The sequence below is a fragment of the Silurus aristotelis genome (assembly GCF_946808225.1).
Source record: "Silurus aristotelis genome assembly, chromosome: 8".
Taxonomy (NCBI): domain Eukaryota; kingdom Metazoa; phylum Chordata; class Actinopteri; order Siluriformes; family Siluridae; genus Silurus; species Silurus aristotelis.
Genome location: NC_139581.1, coordinates 233630 through 240000, shown reverse-complemented (window position 1 = coordinate 240000; position 6371 = coordinate 233630). Strand labels below are relative to the sequence as shown.

At 41.6% G+C, this 6371-nt stretch overlaps 1 protein-coding gene across 1 annotated transcript in view; it reads right to left on the bottom strand.

Annotated features, from left to right (window-relative positions):
- Positions 1-35, bottom strand: part of best4 (bestrophin 4) — a 24250-nt gene extending 24215 nt beyond the window's left edge. The window contains exon 1 of the mRNA XM_083548019.1: positions 1-35. This exon is cut by the window's left edge and continues 880 nt beyond it. The gene's annotated coding sequence lies outside the window, so the exon portion shown is untranslated.
- Between the last annotated feature and the right edge of the window lie 6336 nt (positions 36-6371).

The following is a 6371-nucleotide window of genomic DNA, read 5'->3' as shown; positions in this document are numbered from 1 at the left end:
AGGAGTGTAAATGTGGGGAGTGTGAGAAGTGTGAGGAGTGTGAGTGTTTTGTTGATGGTGGTGTGGTGGGTCGTCTCTTATCCCAGAGATCCCTCATGTCTGTGTTTCCTTCTGGTTCTCCCTTTTAGTTATGCTGCCATAGCAAGTCCAAACTGCACAGTGACATAAACTTTCATACAACAATAAAGAGACTTAATAATCCATATCCTTCTCTTCCTGTCACCCCTCTTCTCTCTCTTTCTCTCTCTCTCTCTCTCTCTCTCTCTCTCTCTCTCTCTCTCTCTCTCTCTCTCTCTCTCTCTCTCTCTCGTTAAACATGCTCCTGAGGCTCCAGTGACCACTGTTCCTGCCCCTCTCCCCTCCGTGGATCTTCACACTTCTGTGCAGCTTGGGACGGTCTCTCTTTAACACCTCGGGTGGTTCCATGTAATTCCGGAGTAGAACGGGTGCTTTGAGGATGGATTTGACTGTAGTTGGTGTCGGCGGTCTGCAGCACTGACTCGGGAGTGCAGTTTGCTTCTGATCATCATCACTGAACCCCACAGCATCGTATATCTGCTTCAAATGGACATTTGGTGTAACCCAGATGAGGATGGGTTCCCTCTTGAGTCTGGTTCCTCTCAAGGTTTCTTCCTTATGCCATCTCGGGGAGTTTTTCCTTGCCACAGTTGCTCATCAGGGACAAACTTACTTACAAAGAACATATTTACGTTTAATCACCACATTATCTGTGTAAAGCTGCTTTGAGACAATGTTCATTGTTAAAAGCGCAATACAAATAAACATGAATTGAATTGAATTGAGTGTGAGGAGTGTGAGTGTGAGGAGTGTGATTGTGAGTGTGAGGAGTGTAAGTGTGCGGAGTGTAAGTGTGAGTGTGAGGAGTGTGCGGAGTGTGCGGAGTGTGAGTGTGCGGAGTGTGAGGAGTGTGAGTGTGAGGAGTGTAAGTGTGCGGAGTGTGAGTGTGAGGAGTGTAAGTTTGAGGATTGGGGAGTATGAAAGTGAGATTAAAGAGTGTGAGTGTGAGGAATGTGAGTGTTAGTGTGAGGAGTGTAAGTGTGAGGAGTGTGTTAGGATTGAGGAGTATGAGAGTGAGATTAAAGAGTGTGAGTGTGAGGAGTGTAAGTGTGAGGAGTGTGAAAGTGAGATTAAAGAGTGTGAGGAATGTAAAGATTAGGAAGTGTGAGTGTGAGAAGTGTAAGTGTGAAAGTGAGGAGTGTGACAGTGAAGAGTGGGAGAGTGACAGTGAGAGAGAGAGAGGAGTGTGAGAGTAAAAAGTATGAGTGGTGAGATTCACTAATGTTGCCAGATTTTTCAAATTTCCTCTATATTTTTATTTCATTCCATCACAGTAACACAGTATTACTGTGTGTGTGTGTGTGTGTGTGTGTGTGTGTGTGTGTGTGTGTGTGTGTGTGTGTGTGCGCGTGGGAGAGAGAGAGAGAGAGAGAGAAAGAGAGAGAGAGAGAGACGATGTATGTAGAAGTGGGTAGACAGCATTGTGAATGTGTTACTCAGTGGTGGGCCGTGTATTTGGTTCCTGGACCTTCAGTGAGGAAGTACTCGACTTAATCCACCTCTTAATACATCACAATCACATCACAATTATAGAAATCATCAATACAATACAAACACACAATATAACAACACGTGCATTACAGAGAGACGTTTCACATCTGGAGCTGAAAACCATTTTACTAAACCTCCACACTACAACCACAACTGTGCACCTACAACATCTGGAGCAGTTCACAATCAATATTTGTCTAATAACATGACAAAATCATGAAAATGTAAATAAAACACAACCTACACACCAGAGACACAGACTCATAATGTGCAGCGCCCCCCAGAGGCTGTAATCCAGTGGTACCGCTCGTATTCACTGGTCTGGAAGTGGAGAACAAACCCTTTCCCAGGCTGAGACACGCTAGCGAGCTTCAGGGTTGGTGACCTCCTCCCCATGTCTCGCTTTTCTTCATAATGTATTTTCAAGTGTCTGAGACCAAATAAATTTCTCTTCTTCTGTAGGTGTAAAAAAGTCTAACTCAGATGTATGAACGTGTGCAGAGCTTCACACGTGTTTTACCAGTCGAACTCGGCTGTAACAGTTTCCCTCTGAACAACCAATCAGAGGACGGAACAATGCTGACGCTATTCTGGGCCAGTGATCTGCTCTGTGAGGAGAATCTGAAATCTGATTGGATAAAGAAACAGAGCTGTTGGTAATATTCTCGATGGTAAAAGTCCAGCAGTACTGATTCTGAAGGTTCTGAGCAGATTAGATTCACATGGCAGCACATAGAGGCTGAAATCTGATTGGACAAAAAATCCATCCACACACACGTACTGAAGCAGTGCAGCCGAGAGAAACACTACGAGATGAAGAGAAGAAACTGATGGAAGAAATTCATACAATTTCATGGAACAAATATTAGAATTTAGGTTGTAAATGTAGGTCAGTGCTTCTGATAGTGTTTAGTCCAGTAGAGAAGACTTTGCTGCGCCACTGGTGTTACTCCACACTGTGATGCAGGATAGGCAGCAGGAAGATACACCCTTTTTATTTTCACCCTCTTCAGGGCAGCAGTGATGTGGTGAGAGTTACATGCACATTGGATTTTTAAGCACCAGGGGGCGCTGTAAGGGTGTTTACCTCTTAAATAATATATTTATATATAATATATATCCCAGGTCCCTTGGTGGTCTAGTGGTTAAGATGCAGCGCTCCCACCGCTGCGACCCGGGTTCGATTCCCAGTCAGGGAACCATCCCCAGCCACTCTTAGTGCCGGTCCCAAGCCCGGATAAATTGGGGAGGGTTGCGTTAGGAAGGGCATCCAGCGTAAAACATGTGCCAAATCAAAACGTGCGGAGGATCTGCTGTGGCGACCCCTAACGGGAGAAGCCGAAAAGAAAGTTTTATATATAATATATATACAATACAAGCTCCTCTCTATTGGGAAGATGTTGGAGTGTGTTTGTGGATGTACAAGGGTGTTAGTAAAGTCAGGTAGTGATGTAGGTGAGGTGAGGAGGCCTGGGGTGCAGTCAGTTTTCACCTTCTTCCCAAAGTTGTTCAACAGGACTGGAGCTCTATAGCAGGAGATCTTCATGGAGCTGTTTTTGTGCACAGGGGCAGTGTCATTCTGGAACAGTGTTTGTGTTCAGTTCAAGTAAAGGACAAATTTCATGCTCCTTCATTCAAAGATGTCCTACACAACTGTGTGAGAAGAACTTTATGCTCACAAGTCAGATATTATACAATATTTTGTGTGTGTGTGTGTGTGTGTGTGCGTGTGCGTGTGTGTCTGTGTGTCTGTGTGTGTGTGTGTGTGTGTGTGTGTGTGTGTGTGTGTGCGTGTGTGTGTGTCTGTGTGTGTGTGTGTGTACATAGGTGTGTTTAATTGTGCTTCACTCAGGGTTTTACTTCCTCACTCTGCCAGTCCACTTTCTCTCTCTCTCTCTCTCTCTCTCTCTCTCTCTCTCTCTCTCTCTCTCACACACACACACACACACACACACACACACACACACACACACACACACACACACACACATATATATATATATACACTGTGCAGGTTACTGAGTAAAAAATTGCTTAATTGTACACACAGACACACCTATACACTCAATACACTCACAACAGATATATATATGTGTGTGTGTGTGTGTGTGTGTGTGTGTGTGTGTGTGTGTGTGTGTGTGTGTGTGTGTGTGTGTGTGTGTGTGTGTGTGATGAAAAGAACAGGCAGAGAGAGGAAGTAAAACAAACACACACACACACACACACACACACACACACACATCAGGTGCAGTGTTATCAGACTGTACTGTACAGTAGAATAATAATCTCCAGTTCACCAGGAAGTAAAACTATATGAATAAACACACACACACACACACACACACACACACACACACACACACACACGTTCCTTGTACTGCTTTGTTTAACAAATATCCTGTTTTTTATCATCAGACTTTATTTACATTAGATTTATTTTCATCTTTTCTGATTCAAATCCTTTAAAATTTACAGCCTGAACAATAATTCTGAACTGCATGGAGCTGCAGTGTGTGTAACCATGACAACCTCACAATCTCATATAGACTCTTACAGTCTTTTACAGTCTCATATAGTCTCATATAGTCTCTTACTGTCTCATACAGTCTCATATAGACTCTTACAGTCTCATACAGTCTCATATAGTCTCTTACTGTCTCATACAGTCTCATATAGACTCTTACAGTCTCATACAGTCTCATATAGTCTCTTATAGTCATGTACAGTCCCATACACTCTCATATAGTCTCATACAGTCTCATATAGTCTCTTACAGTCTCATACAGTCTCATATAGTCTCTTATAGTCATGTACAGTCCCATACACTCTCATATAGTCTCATACAGTCTCATATAGTCTCTTACAGTCTCATACAGTCTCATATAGTCTCTTACAGTCTCTTACAGTCTCATACAGTCTCATATAGTCTCTTACAGTCTCATACAGTCTCATATAGACTCTTACAGTCTTATACAGTCTCATATAGTCTCTTATAGTCATGTACAGTCCCATACACTCTCATATAGTCTCATACAGTCTCATATAGTCTCTTACAGTCTCATACAGTCTCATATAGTCTCTTACAGTCTCATACAGTCTCATATAGACTCTTACAGTCTATTACAGTCTCATATAGTCTCTTATAGTCACGTACAGTCCCATACACTCTCATATAGTCTCTTACAGTCTCATATAGTCTCTTACAGTCTCATACAGTCTCATATAGACTCTTACAGTCTCATAGTCTCATATAGACTCTTACAGTCTATTACAGTCTCATATAGTCTCTTATAGTCACGTACAGTCCCATACACTCTCATATAGTCTCTTACAGTCTCATATAGTCTCCTACAGTCTCATACAGTCTCATATAGACTCTTACAGTCTATTACAGTCTCATATAGTCTCTTATAGTCACGTACAGTCCCATACACTCTCATATAGTCTCTTACAGTCTCATACAGCCTCATGCAGTCTCATATAGTCTCATACAGTCTTATATAGTCTCTTACAGTCTCATGCAGTCTCATATAGTCTCATACACGCTCATATAGTCTCTTACAGCCTCATGCAGTCTCATATAGTCTCATACACGCTCATATAGTCTCATACAGCCTCATGCAGTCTCATACAGTCTTATATAGTCTCTTACAGTCTCATACAGTCTCTTATAGTCTCATACACTCTCATATAGTCTCTTACAGTCTCATACACCCTCATGCAGTCTCATACAGTCTTATATAGTCTCTTACAGTCTCATACAGTCTCTTACAGTCTCATACAGTCTTATATAGTCTCTTACAGTCTCATATAGTCTCTTACAGTCTCATATAGTCTCTTACAGTCTCTTACAGTCTCATACAGTCTCTTACAGTCTTATACACTCATATAGTCTCTTAGTGGTGTACTAGTTAGTAAAAAATACTTCATTCTAGTTACTCGTTACCAAATTACTGTGTTGATTATTTGCACCAAAAAGTAATGCGTTACTGTTAAAAGTAACTTTTTAGTTCCTTTTTTAAAGAATCTTCTTTAATGTTCTCATTAATGCTCTTTTATGTGTTATAATCTACACAAACACAAAACTGACTTAAACACAGAGTCATTTTTAAACACTATTATATTAAAGTCAGAGCAGCACACACTGAATATATCACAAGGATTTCTGACATAAACAACAAAACAAGCTGAATAATAGATTCACAATCAAACACTAAAGTGGCTTCTGCTGTTGTGTTGAGCTCTTAAACATGTTCCTTTCACAGCTGAAGTATGAGAACACAACACCGGGTTAGCGCATAGCTTCTAGCTCCTCAGGCATGGAGGTCCTGGAGGAGCTTCAGCAGATTGGAGTTGCTGTTTATCGCAGTAGATACGAGCTTCGAACCAGAAACACACAGCTTACATTTGACTTCAAAGTTTTTGTCTTTATGCTCAACTAAAGTGAAATAATGATCATATTTCCACTTTGAGAAACTCGTCTTGCTCTCGCCTCGACTCGCCATTACTGCTGCACAGACCTGAATAAACAGAGACACGCCCACAGTGCGTCTTCTTCCTGTTTACAGTGGTTCATCCACCAATCCTACAATGCGTCTCTGCTGTAAGCAGGTCAGACTGTAGTCTACACTTCAGCCCAAATTCATTCATTTAATAAAGTAACGCGTTACTGCCCAACACTGGTCTCTTACAGTCTCATATAGTCTCATAGTCTCAAAGTCTCATATAGTCTCTTACAGTCTCATATAGTCTCTTACAGTCTCATGTAGTCTCATGCAATTTCAAACTGTCTCATACTATCT